The 14,612-nt window shown below is 42.3% G+C and overlaps 1 protein-coding gene across 3 annotated transcripts in view; it reads right to left on the bottom strand.

The window, feature by feature from the left end:
- The window catches only part of focad (focadhesin), a 195,467-nt gene extending 182,452 nt beyond the window's left edge, over positions 1-13,015 (bottom strand). For all 3 annotated transcript variants that reach the window (XR_009655645.1, XM_060934188.1, XM_060934197.1), the window contains exon 1: positions 12,938-13,015. The gene's annotated coding sequence lies outside the window, so the exon portion shown is untranslated. The remainder of the gene's footprint in view (positions 1-12,937) is intronic.
- Positions 13,016-14,612: the final 1,597 nt, after the last annotated feature.

Below are 14,612 nucleotides of genomic sequence, written 5' to 3'. Positions count from 1 at the left end.
ATTAGAAATTTCAAAATTTTCCGGGGGAGTACCCCCGGAACCCCCTAAAACACTCGTGCCAGCGGCGCTCAACGCGCCGCTACACCTCGCCACATACAGTGACACCTGCAAAAAAGTTAGACTCCCTAAAAAAAAATCCTGCCTAAAAGCCTGATATGTACACTAGTTGAGAGGGGGGAAATGCAGAGTTTTCAGGCTTTAAGTGAGAAATTTTATTTGGAGGCAAACGAACTTTTTCGATATTTTCAGGTGAGGGATTATTATTTAAAGGAAATAAAGTTAGAAGAACCCAAAGAACAGAATATGATTATTAAAATAACGATAAATGCATACGAAGGGAGAAAATGTAGAGTAATCTCAGCTCTATACCAAGCTATAGGTGCCAGTGGGGTAATTCAACTGTCTATATTAAAGAAAAATGGGAAAAAGAGCTTGGAATAGAAATAACAGAAGATGACTGGTATAAAGTGTGCAAGGTTCAACACTCAGCCACTAGCTCCAGGGTATGGCGAGAATTTGGGTGGAAGAACATTATAAGGTTTTTCATAACACCAAAGATTAAGGGGAGATACACACCAGATCAGAAATCATGTTGGAGGTTGCGTGGTCAAGTGGAAGCAGACCATACATGTGTTTTGGAAATGTCAAAAGATGGAGGGATACTGGGAGGGAGTCTGGAGTGTGCTGAGGGAGATACTGGGATATGAGATACCCAAGACTTGTTTGGTATTATATCTGGGGAACATCCCACAAGAGGAGGTACAAGGAGAAGATAAATACCTGGTGAAAGTATTATTGGTGGCTAGCAGGAAGGCAATTACAAGGGCCTGGTATAAGGTAGACTCCCCAACTAGAGATCAGTGGCTGAGCATTAGGGTGCATCAGTTGCCCTCACTTTCATAAAATCTGATGCATTTTTGTTTGGGTGTTCCTTTTCACCAATAAAGACATCCTGTAAAATTTTTTGACCATATTCAAAAGTCTAATGGTGGCACCATGAGGTTCATTTTTTGCCAAAAAACGCTTATTTTATGTTTTCGCGTAAGGTTTGAATCACAATGTTGGACTCCATTTATTGATTTCTTGTGACCCAGAGATCATGTTAAGAACCTTTGCAAGGGATTGAGAAGCATTAATGTGATTCATAATACATTTGTATTGTTTAAAAGTAGTTGAACAATGATTCAATGAACAGCTAAAAGCCAAACTGTGCTTGATTATATATTTAGAATATGTACTAAAAATGTGTATCTGAGATATCTGGTATACTCTATAAGGTGCCATAATGTTTCATGAAAAGTGATCGAAATTTCGTCATAAAAGTCATAAAATAGCAGCTTTTTCCATAACTTTGAGCTCCTGGTGCCACCATTAAACTTTTGAATTTTGTCAAAATATTTCACCCAGTGTGTTTTCTTACCAAAAGGAACATAAAAACAGAAATGCATCATGATCGGAGGAACTTTTCATTTTTAGGGGCCAACTGATGCACCCTACTGAGCATTGTGGAGGAGATTTATGATAGGGAGAGGTTCACACATACCTTGAGAATGAGGGAGGAACAGTTTGAAAGGAAATGGGAGAAATGGAATTATTACAGAAGGGGTAAGGATGATACCACTAGAAATTATAGTCATGACAACTGAACAAGACAGAATTGTTGCATAGTGACCGAATGGAAGGACCTATAAGCTGTTAATGGAAGGTTTTTTTTTTCTTTGTTGTTTGTTTATTATTGTATTTGAATGAAAAAAATCCAATAAAAATTCAAGTTTAAAAAAAAAAGGAATGGTGCCTAACCCCCAACTGCTCCCCAGGCTGCTCTGAGTATGTGATAAGAGTATCTGCTAAATGTCTGTAATGTAATCTCTGTAACAACGTTACTGTGAAGAGGTGTGAATTTTTGCCCAGCAAGGGCCTCACGCACCCCCCATTTCCCATCACCCTGCTCACCAGCAGCTAAACACACAGTCACGATCCTCTAGACTCAGAAATAATGTGTGTGTTAAAACCGGTTGATGATTCATGGCGGAATAGAAAACTGTTGTACTGCTAGAAAGGGTTATATTACAGCCAGCACTGCTGTCAGAGCTGCTGTTATAGAAAAGTAGATTTCAAGATCTCTTTATTTGAATTGTACAAGTGGTTAGCACTGTCACCTCACAGCAAGAAGGTCCGGGTTCGAGCCCCGTGGCCGGCGAGGGCCTTTCTGTGCGGAGTTTGCATGTTCTCCCCGTGTCCGTGTGGGTTTCCTCCAGGTGCTCCGGTTTCCCCCACAGTCCAAAGACATGCAGGTTAGGTTAACTGGTGACTCTAAGGCCCTGTCCACACGGCAACGGATTCAGGTGAATCCGATACAATTGCTTATCCTTTAGGCCTGGAGTCCACACGGCACCGGCGTTTTGGGTGCCCAAAATGCAATCTTTTTGAGAACGGGTTCCAGAGTGGAAAGATCTGGCAACATTGCCGTTGTGAAGTCGTCTGGATGAGTAGAACGGATTTGTTTACGATGACGTCACAACCACATGTGCTTCACGCCGGGTAGAAGTGTAACGAACTCGATGCGAGTTGTCAACAAATCCTATAACTTGGTTCATGAAACGCGCTTACAAAATATTTTCACTGTGAATATTTATTGTGTAATGGTGCAAAGTGAGAGAGAGAGAGAGAGAGAGAGAGAGAGAGAGAGAGAGAGAGAGACAGACTCTGCCCTTAGGGCAGAGTCAATCCCGCCAGCAAAAATAGGGAAAAAAAGGAGCGATCTCACCTCTTCAGATGTTGGTTTAAGTCCAACAATACATTCCTCAAAAAGGGCGTAGAGGAGCAAATTAATCCATCAACGTGTAGCATTCAATTTATTCCAGACCATTAAAGACGCCACCTTCCGCGTAGAATCATACGTCATCCTCGCCGCCACATTGGATAGGTCAAAGCGGAAAATAAAGATTCATGTGCTGCGTTTAACTGTACCAACAGGTTTACTGTCCAAACGAGATCACATGGGATTACCTTTCACAGGTGAGAAACAACAAATTAATCCATCAACGTGTCGCATTCAATTTATTCCGGACCATTAAAGACGCCGCCTTCCGCGTAGAATCATACGTCATCCTCGCCGCCATATTGGATAGGTCAAAGCGGAGAATAAAGATTAGCTGCGTTTAACTGTACCAACAGGTTTGCCGTCCAAACGAGATCACACGGGATTACCTTTCACAGGTGAGACTGGAAAAATACTTTTCATTGTATTTGGTTATTATAACGTAATTTTACGAACAGATTTTCCTGACTTTGTGGCTAATATGAAGTCTCGTGCATAATAGTTTATGCGCATGCGTCCTTACTTCTTCTATTGTTCTGGTGTCTCCGAAGGGACCGTCTTACAGCGCCCCTAGAGGTGTGGCATGTGTATTGCATCGTTTTCAGCAAGCGTTGCGTTGCCATATGGACCTGATATTTTACTCATCGTTGCCCATTTGGACGCGATATATTTTTAAATAACATCTCGTTGCCGTTGTCGTGTGGATGTAGCCTAAATTGACCGTAGGTGTGAATGTGAGTGTGAATGGTGCAACAGAATGGCACTCTGTCAAAGTGCATATTTTAATAAGTTTATCTAACATCACATTTACATTCACACACATGCACTCATTTCATTGATTTTTTACAAGAAATCGGTACTTTTTTCCTCTCTCTTAATTGTCTGACCAATCACAAGTGGCCTAGTACGACACGGCAGGTCACGGTCTTTTGACAAAACAGGAAGTGAAACGCCCAACTGTAGGGAGAGTTACTGTGAATGGCACCTAGTTGCGTGTGGCTGAGGAGCCAGTTTTAGCACTCTGAATAAGAGTTTCGGAGGCGTCTCTTGAATGGATTTTACCGCTCGTGGTAGAATACGGGACTGGAATTTCTAAGAAGTGGAAGACAGATTGGGAAATTGCACAGGTTCCATAATAGGAAGCGCAACTGTTTTGCCTGGCTTACCTCAAACCATTTGGCAGCTCTCACACCCGGCCTCCTAATTGCCAGCCTCTCTACATCGCTCTCCCGGCTACCCTTCTCCCGGGTCACACACACGGCCGACCCCCTGCTCTCTCTCTCACCCCATACACACATGAACACACATACACCCGCTTATAAAAGCATACACCTTTACTCACCCACAGCGGACCAACATTTTTTTTGTTTCATTTGACTGTTTATTTTGTTGATTTTTGTTTTTACTCAATTTATGGAAGATTGGAAACCACCGAACTGAGTTTTTTAAATACACTAAAACAACGTTTATCCTGTACTATGTTGCGCTTTCATACTTTTTAAGAGGGTTTTGGTAACGGGGATGTTTTTTGACTTGTGGCAGTCTTTCATTGCCTGGCGCCCAACTTAAAAAAAAAAAAAATCATAATTAACTTTTGAAGACAAACACCACCATTACAATGGTTGTTTGTCTGTGTGTGTCAGCCCTGTGATGACCTAGTGACTTGTCCAGGGTGTACCCCGCCTCTCGCCCATAGTCAGCTGGGATAGGCTCCAGCTTGCCTGCGACCCTGTACAGGATAAGCGGTTATGGATAATGGATGGATACAAACAGCAAACGTAAACTTGTAAATCAGTTTATAAGATGAAATAAATGACACTAACAGTATAAAGCTGCTATATATATATGATGCAATTAGCGAACAACCTTCCGGCCAGTCAGATTTGAGAATTCTCCAGTGCTGTAGTAAAATCCGAGTTAGGTGATGTCATAAGTGTGACAGGTCAATTATCTTCGAGATGATGACTGATTCTGTACCTTTAGTGATAGCATGTGAGTGTGATGTTCATCCCAATCAGATATTTCTACTTGTAAGAAGCACTCAGTGGTCAAAACTAGGGGTCGACTGATAATCGGCCTGGCCGATATATCGGGCTGATATTCTGCATTTTTAGGGTTATCGGTATCGGCCATAATTTTCACCGATATGCCGATAACATGCCTTTTTGCAGCCATTTCGTTCCTAACGCGACTGTCACTGCACGTCCTTTCCTGCACTTGCCTCTCTGAGTTCAAGAACACGGTCCCCCCCACCACAACATCTGATTTGTTTGGCACAAGAGATATAGCCAATCAACACGCGTAGCTAAACGCTGTGAACTGTTTCAAGGCGGCCGAACGGGCACTCGGGCAGAAGCGGCACAAGGGATACAGCCAATCAACACGCGTAGCTAAACGCTGTGAACTGTTTCAAGGCGGCCGTACGGGCACTCGGGCAGAAGCAGATCCCACTTCAAGGTAAGGACACGCTGCTTTTGCCGCAATAAGTCACAAACACACAAGGTGCAAAAGCACAACATCATTCTATGTTTACATTCTTCATCTACTACTCGTTAAAATTGTCCATTTGCATCTGTGTAGCCAGGCAAACTTAGCTTACGGAAGGAAGCACTTGAATTAGCCTACAACCAACTAGTCTCACTGAAACTACATGTAATGCTTCCTTCACTACAATATAATCCTCCTAAATTGGGAATATTAGGCTTGGGCATTAAAAGCATTAGAATGTAGATGGTTACTTGTTGTTACATAATAGGGAGTGATCGCCGACTTTATGTTTGATTTTACTTTTTAAAAAATGCTGCAGGCAGCTCCCTACACTTGATTTGTTATTTAAAAACTACTTGAAGTTGGTAAGTCTTACTTAGTTCTTAGTGTAAAAGAATCCAGAGTGTATTTTCATTTATTTTCCACTGAAAATGGTGAGCTGTAATATAGTAGGGAGTGATTTATTTTTTTATTGGTGAATATTTATTTTATTATTTTATTATTTCTCATTTGATTCTAACTAGGGCGGCACGGTGGTGTAGTGGTTAGCGCCGTCGCCTCACAGCAAGAAGGTCCGGGTTCGAGCCCCGTGGCCGGCGAGGGCCTTTCTGTGTGGAGTTTGCATGTTCTCCCCGTGTCCGCGTGGGTTTCCTCCGGGTGCTCCGGTTTCCCCCACAGTCCAAAGACATGCAGGTTAGGTTAACTGGTGACTCTAAATTGACCGTAGGTGTGAATGTGAGTGTGAATGGTTGTCTGTGTCTATGTGTCGGCCCTGTGATGACCTGGCGACTTGTCCAGGGTGTACCCCGCCTTTCGCCCGTAGTCAGCTGGGATAGGCTCCAGCTTGCCTGCGACCCTGTAGAACAGGATAAAGCGGCTAGAGATAATGAGATGAGATTTTATTCTAACGTTTGACTTTATTGTACAAATGCTGCTGGCATCTCCCTGGACAAAATTTCATGTTAAATTTTACAATTAAACATACATTTCATGGATATGAAGGTCTGTGTCAGTGTGTGCTATGTTTAATTTCATGTGAATTATAATGTTTACATTTATCGGTTGCACATATCGGTTATCGGCATCCCAATTCCATAATAATCGGTATCGGCCCTGAAAAAAATATAATCGGTCGATCCCTAGTCAAAACTGCAACAGCTTTCGAGACAACAAACGCTTACAGTCGAGCAAAGCTCAAGGAGGATCAATCCTCAGGGTTCTGTGGAGCTTCGGCTTGGCTTTGACAACACTAAAACAATGCCGACATGCCTCAGAAACCCAGTCTAAGGCTTGCAGTGAAACAGCTGACTGGTGCACACGGTAAGGTCACGTCTTATCAGCAGAATGCCCGAGTCGCTAGTCTCCTGTGAACAAAGCAACAGTTGCTAACTGCTGATGTTTCACGTTCTGTCAGAGTCACGAGGTTTAAAACAGTTGTCTGATTGACGCAGGCTTCTGGAACCAGCAGATTAAGACAGATATTCAACACACAGAGCACATGGGAGTGACGACGGCGGCCCTGCATTCTCTGCCTCACCCTCTGACAAGTGATAAGGCACAAACCAGCACAGAGGCTCTGTGCTCCGCAACCTGCATTATCTCTAGTGTGACAGCATTTCCGACAGCAACGACGGGAAGCTCACGTGTCTTTTACGCAGGAGAACAGGTAGGGTTTCAACACAACTAATCTGTGATGAATCTCAAACAGTCTGGGGTTTCCTAAAAGCAGTGCGGCATAAAGATCCTGGCAGAAAGGAGCATGAATGCGAAGGCTTTCTTGATATATGATATTAGGAATCGACTCATATTTGAGGATAGTGAGCGAGATTTTTAGGAAATGTTCGCAGTTACAGCCAATTTGTGTCTCTCACGTTTACGCATGGTGGTTTTATAACGCTGGGAGAAAAAGTAGCAAACCTTTGGGCGCCAGTTAAGCAGTTTTCCTGCAAACTGGATAAAATTTACTTTTTGTTTCAATCAGCAGGGCTTTTTTTTTTTCTTTCTGCAGTGTCTGTAGATTAAAACTATAGTGACGTTGCTACCCAATTCTCAATATCAACACTGTACAACACTTACTGTGATCATCTAATCACTCCGAGATATGGTTTATTTACATCAATACATATACTGCAAGACCGAAAGTTGAGTTTCATTAAACATGTATGATTTTTATTTTACTGTTAAATGTTTCCGTACACTTGTTCTCGCTAGCGTCACGTTTAGCATGTCATCATCTAACAGTGTCTCCGCCTGCGCACTAGTATGAGAAATCACCTTCCAAAGTTTCCTGTTAAGTGTAGCTTTGCTAAGGTCAATGATATTGAGCCCGGACCATTGTCTCGCCAATGCTTTCTCGATCTTCTTCCCCTGTTCCGTTTGTCTTCCATCATACCTTCGACACAGATCTTAGCAAGACCTCTTTCTGCCCATTTATGGGAGTCATTTTAGAAGCTTCAAGAAGATCCTCAATTTTGATGTGGTCTGTTAACCTGTGGTTTGTCATGAACCTCAAAATATGGTTTTGAAAGGTCTCTTTTTCCTGCATAGGTTTGACGTCCAGTTTACACATTCTAGTCCATAAAGGACGACTGGTCGAGAGGTGTCTACACCTCTACATGCCTACCTCTTACCTGAATAGTATATGTTTTTACAACCACATGCACCTTATTCTCTCGACCATCTATATTTATTTATTGATTGATTTATATTGTTCCTGCCCAACTGCACTCTGTCAACATGGGCAAATGTGCAATTATCACGCCTAATTGTGCAATACATTCACTTATTACCGTGCAATAACCTGCTTTATTTTTTCCGTGGTCTGGTTTCCATCAAATCCTGCGCTCTGACTGGCTGGCGAGCGGGTCTGTATCCTACGATACAGACCCCGGTTACGGACCTCTGGCAACTCACTCGTTCATAACAACAACAAACATAGTAGTAATTTTTGTCAACATTTATCTTTTTTATAAGATTTATTTATAAGATTTTTATCAAAAATCTTATAAATTTTTGCCAGCATTTCTCAGCATAATAGCATTAATTTTACAGCATGGATAGTGATAACGTTCACAGCGAAAGTTGAGTTTTACTACCCTGAGGAAGACAAAATAAAACATTTCAGTAGAAAGCTAAAAACCTGTAACTGCTGCTAACGCCGAGCAAAAACATGGCTGAATCCTGAATGACTCCTATTTGTATAAATAGGGGACTACATAGGCAGCAAAATGTAGTTTTTCCCTGCCATGGAAGTGCACTTGTATACCGAGGAGGAAGCCATTTGCATTACAGCCGTGAATGAGGATTCAAAATGGCGGCTCGGCTCAGTTTTCCCTTTCGGGCGCTCTCGTTTTCTGTTAGAATTTGGTAAAGAAAAAATAAATATATTCTTTACCAGCTTAAGGTCGGTCCGTATGGTGAAATACCATGACCTCGGCCTTGAATACTGACCTCGGCCCAGAGGGCCTCGCTCAGTACTTTCAAGACCTCGGTCACAATATTTCACGATACGGACCTCCCAGCTGGTAAATAACATGTATGTATCATAGGTCACACCCTAGATACACAGAACTACTTTTTTTTAAACAGTTCTTGAAAAGATATGTTTATCTTTTTTATTGACTTATCTATCTATCTTGTACAGATCTGACTTTTTTTCCCCTTAATGCTAAGTGTTTGTATGAATACACCGACTGAATTGCATGCTTCAATTTCACTGTACTGTACGGTGCAATGACAATAAAGGAATCTTGGTAAAAGCGTACGTGTTGTAGAGTCTGCTTTTGATATGAAGAGGAATCCTTTGAGAAGTTAAGAGGTCTTTGTTTTCGTTAAAGGCAGCCCAGGCTAAACCTATTCTGTGGTTAACAGCAGTCGAACCAGCATTAGTGCACGATAACTTATGGCCAAGGTAGACAAACTCAGTGACTTGTTCTGTAGTTTTGCCGTACATTGTGAGGTGTAGAGGCTGATTTTATTATTTTTTTTGCTGTTGACGTTTACATATAGCCCGACTTCGGCAGCACAGACAGGTAGTGAATCAAGGCACTTTTATAAATTTTTGTTGGGGCTATTTACAGCAGCAATGTCATCATCATAGCTAAGTAGTGCGTAGAAGAGGGATATATTTACAGTAGCTCAGGGCTCGACATTAAGCACTGCCCGATTGCCCAGGGCAAGTGAAATATGCATTCGGGCAAGTGGGATATGTCCCCGACATGTCCGACCAGGCAAGTTGAAATGAGCATATATTATGAACTAGCACCACAAAAATTAGGCTTTTTGATCTTTTACTTCAGTTCCTAAAAGCGTCCCTCACTACGTATCTGCCATTATGTCTTGGCTGTTTTCTTAGTCTCGGTTTCATTTACTGCTTTGCAAGTTACCGTATTTTCTATACCCCCGCTGTTGTAGTCTAGTACGTGTACTGTTTATAGACCCCTTGTGCATGACATCATGCATCACATGATAATTACAGCTGGGGTCAGACAGACACCATCTTTCATGCAAGCAAGGCTTAATCTGTCTTCAACATGGTTAATTTTTGCTTGTTCAAACAGAGAAATAGATAAAAGGCATTACCATCTCCCCGCTATCAAGAAAAACGTTAACAAATAGAAGCAAATGCTTCAGGAACAACAGGGAAATGAGTGGTTAAAGGATACGAAGAGAGGAGCTCAGCCTGAAAACTCCAGAGAAATTCATGATTGTATTTAAAATGTCTTTTACAAAAACAAAGTCGGAAGTGAGGATGGAAGAGTTTGCTTAAGAATCTCGTTTTATTTTTTCTGCTTGCATTCGAATTACGCCTTCATGAAAGTGTTTGATTTTCGTAAAGGTGAAGCCGCTTCCTTATTCCACACAGAAAACCCAGATTGGTTTCAAACAACTCAGGCATAAAAAAAACTCAACAAAGAGTGACATGCGCGATATAATCCTGAAAGAACAGAACAGACTAAAGGCCTCTGCATGCTCTTGCGACAAGGCTTTCGCAGATAGCTTTTCGCAGACAGTTGTAATTTATCGCTGAGCGGGGAGTAATAGGCGTGCGCGATGTTATTCACCGGCACAACGCAAGGGGGCGAGAAGTCGCTAGGAGTAGTTGGTGGGTGTGGTTAGTGGAGTGTTTATCCTCCGGTTACTTATAATGACTAGAACTTTTTTTTTTTATAATGACTAGAACTGGAGTCGTATAGATGTACGTACTTCCTCAATCAACCGCTCTTCATGCTGCTCCATCTTCGCTCGTGTTTTTAAAAATGCCAGTCGTGAAAACAAAACAAACCGGGAAAGTAGGGAAGCGGAAGTGCGTGTACAGCGGATGTAGAGTGGACCAATCAGAGCCCTCTTGTCTGCGAGGCTTCTGCAGTAGTCACAATTTTTGGGAGGTGCGCGCAGAGCATCTGCGAAGGTGGGGGGCTACGCAGACATTGTCTGCGACGCTATCTGCGAGGACTGGGTTGTCAGCATAAATTGGCCTTAAGAGCAGAGAGAGCTGGAGCTTTGTTTCTGTTATCAGAGGAACACAGTCCCGTACAAAATATTGACTTTTTTTTTTTGTTATATCATCCACCTCTAGGTTTATATAAAAAAAAAAAAAAACACATCATGCTGCATCAGGACATGCCGGCTGCACTGATTCAGTTACAGGTTGCCAGGTCTGTCACACCCACAACCTACACACTAAACAATTTTAAACTCAAACATTATTCTGTCTGTCATGACGCAGCACCGGTTTTTGTTTTTCCTTTTAAACCTAGAGGTGGATGACATAAAAAAAGACATTCTCAAACACAGTACTGTTCAAAAGTCTTGGCACCCTATTGTTTTCTTCATCCAAACTTTGTTATAGATTTCTATTTTACGATTTCGACATTATCGAGTAATGAACCTACAGTCAGAGAGTTCAACACAAACATACTGAACTTTACAACAGCTGCATGCATGTGAAATGGAAATAAATCGACTAAGGCGGGAAAAACTATTTTGGATTAAAATTGTTATTGTCCGTTACAAATAAAAAGTAACCAATCACCAAACTTAATAATAATCAATAACCAAAATTCAACTCAATGTGTGATCTTCATTTTATGTTGCAATTCATAACTATTCTATGGTTTTCCTAAAAACAAATAAAAATTAAAAAAAGTAGTACTCGCAAAATAGGGGGCAAGTGATAATATTGGGGTGCAAGTGGAAATTAACCCACATTGCAAGTGGGTTTAAAAGTGAAAATGCATATCACGGGTAAATTCAGGAGCAAGATCAGTGTAATTCTCCTATTTTATATTAAACTTTGGTCAAATATCTGTCACATTTTGCGCAATTTTTTACCTTGTGCAATACCAGAAAAATTCAGTTGAAATCGAGCCATTTGAGGCGAATTGGTCCGCCTCTGAAAAAACTTGGCATTTGGATTTCCAGGCAAACATTGATTTTCGTGACGTCGCGTGCGGGATGCCTCTCTCTGAATCCTACGTCAGCGCTGGTTTGTTTATGAGAAAACGACCTGGTGGTTTTCTCCAAATTTCTTCAACGTTATCGCGTAATTATTAAAATGGTTAACAGATGTATCGTAGGAGGGTGTAGCAACACCAATCTTGATGGGATTAGTACTCATCGTTTCCCAAAAGACCGGACATTGAGAGAGAAATGGGAGCGCTTGGTCTACACAGGCTGTGCACTGAAACCGTGCAAAGCTCGTGCAGCCTGCTGGCGCTTCCGCAGGTAACGTCACGAATCTGGCTCCAGACTCCCTTGGGATTTTTCCAGACGCGTTTTATTTTATTTTTTTCTGCTGTAGACAGATGGCCTTGTGCGAAATTACCCTTCTGGATGAGTGTGTAAAGGGACACTCTTTCACATTTAAAAAAAAAACGAAATTGGTCGAGGATATGCACTTTAATGTTGAGCCTTGTAGTTGCATGAAGATCTGGCAACCCTGCAACTAGCCACCATCCAGCAATGACTGTGCTGAAGTGTCCTGTGTTTACAGAGGTGTGTCAGTGAGACTAGAACTAACCCCTCCAGCAAAAGGTGCAGGGAAGCAGGTCTTGAAAAGCAAAGCAGTCATCAGCACAGCACACAAGTGAACTATATTCCAGAGGTTTCCATCCTGCTGTGACTTTTCCCTGTACAATGTGGAGTGCTTGCTCGGCACTGCTAGTGTGTGTGCATACAATCATGCTGCATTGTCTGTGCTGCAGCACATAAACACTGATCATGCACATGTGGTTGTTTTTCTCCACCAGACTGTAGGGTGAAGAGGCAGATCCAACCCATGGAGCTTGCTTTTATTTTCAATGAGCAGGAAAAATGCCTAATCACAGCTGTTAGGCTGTGCTTAGTAACAATAACCATCTAACACGAGAAGTTATATCTGATTCCCAGAACCTTATATGTTTAATATGAACTAAATGAAGAGTTAGATTCATTATTTTTCCCAGGTGTGACTTGGTTGTCAATGAACATCAATGCATTGGCTCCCAGTGCTAAATGTATTAGCTCTGCAGCTTTATACCTTTTTTTTCCCCAAACTACTGCACTGAAAGTGATGCACTGACTGTAAAAGCAGCTGTATAACTTCATATACGAGTGAAAACTACATTTGTGCAAGTTAAAGCCACTTACCAGCACTGTCTCTTAACCAGCTTTAACTTTACAGCTTTTCAACTAAATGCAACGCGTCGCACTCACGTGGTGCTACAGTGAGCGAGAAGGGTCATACGGACAGCCAAAAAGCGATTTGTAATCACAGACAGACAGAAACACACAGATATATACACTACCGTTCAAAAGTTTGGGGTCACTTTGAAATGTCCTTATTTTTGAAAGAAAAGCACTGTTCTTTTCAATGAAGATCACTTTAAACTAATCAGAAATCCACTCTATACATTGCTAATGTGGTAAATGACTATTCTAGCTGCAAATGTCTGGTTTTTGGTGCAATATCTCCATAGGTGTATAGAGGCCCATTTCCAGCAACTCTCACTCCAGTGTTCTAATGGTACAATGTGTTTGCTCATTGCCTCAGAAGGCTAATGGAGGATTAGAAAACCCTTGTACAATCATGTTAGCACAGCTGAAAACAGTTGAGCTCTTTAGAGAAGCTATAAAACTGACCTTCCTTTGAGCAGATTGAGTTTCTGGAGCATCACATTTGTGGGGTCGATTAAATGCTCAAAATGGCCAGAAAAATGGCTCGACTATATTTTCTATTCATTTTACAACTTATGGTGGGAAATAAAAGTGAGACTTTTCATGGAAAACACAAAATTGTCTGGGTGACCCCAAACTTTTGAACGGTAGTGTAGATAGATACATACATACTTTATTGATTGCAGCGTTACAGTAGTCATAAAAACAAGCATTTACAAATAACATAAATACAATAAAATAAAGTAAAATAGGGCGGCACGGTGGTGTAGTGGTTAGCGCTGTCGCCTCACAGCAAGAAGGTCCTGGGTTCGAGCCCCAAGGCCGGCAAGGGCCTTTCTGTGTGGAGTTTGCATGTTCTCCTCGTGTCCACGTGGGTTTCCTCCGGGTGCTCCGGTTTCCCCCACAGTCCAAAGACATGCAGGTTAGGTTAACTGGTGACTCTAAATTGACCGTAGGTGTGAATGTGAGTGTGAATGGTTGTCTGTGTCTATGTGTCAGCCCTGTGATGACCTGGCGACTTGTCTAGGGTGTACCCCGCCTTTCACCCGTAGTCAGCTGGGATAGGCTCCAGCTTGCCTGCGACCCTGTAGAACAGGATAAAGCGGCTAGAGATAATGAGATGAGATGAGAAAATAAAATAGGGCGGCACGGTGGTGTAGTGGTTAGCACTGTCACCTCACAGCAAGAAGGTTCTGGGTTCGAGCCCAGCAGCCAGTGAGGGCCTTTCTGTGTGGAGTTTGCATGTTCTCCCTGTGTCTACGTGGGTTTCCTCCGGGTGCTCCGGTTTCCCCCACAGTCCAAAGACATGCAGGTTAGGCTAATTGGTCGCTCTAAATTGACCGTAGGTGTGAATGTGAGTCTGAAGGGTTGCTTGTTTCTATGTGTCAGCCCTGTGATGACCTGGCGACTTGTCTAGGGTGTACCCCGCCTTTCGCCCGTAGTCAGCTGGGATAGGCTCCAGCTTGCCTGCGACCCTGTACAGGATAAGCGACTACAGATAATGGATGGATGCATGGATAAGTGCTTGTTTACATAAGCTCCCTCTCTTTCATAATGAGAAGCTATGTGGGGCAGCATGGTGGTGTAGTGGTTAGCACTGTCACCTCACAGCAAGAAGGTTCTGGGTTCAAGCCGAGTGGAGTTTGCA

Source organism: Neoarius graeffei, chromosome 1 (genome assembly GCF_027579695.1).
Source record: "Neoarius graeffei isolate fNeoGra1 chromosome 1, fNeoGra1.pri, whole genome shotgun sequence".
Taxonomy (NCBI): Eukaryota; Metazoa; Chordata; class Actinopteri; order Siluriformes; family Ariidae; genus Neoarius; species Neoarius graeffei.
This window is presented reverse-complemented; position numbering and strand designations above follow the sequence as displayed.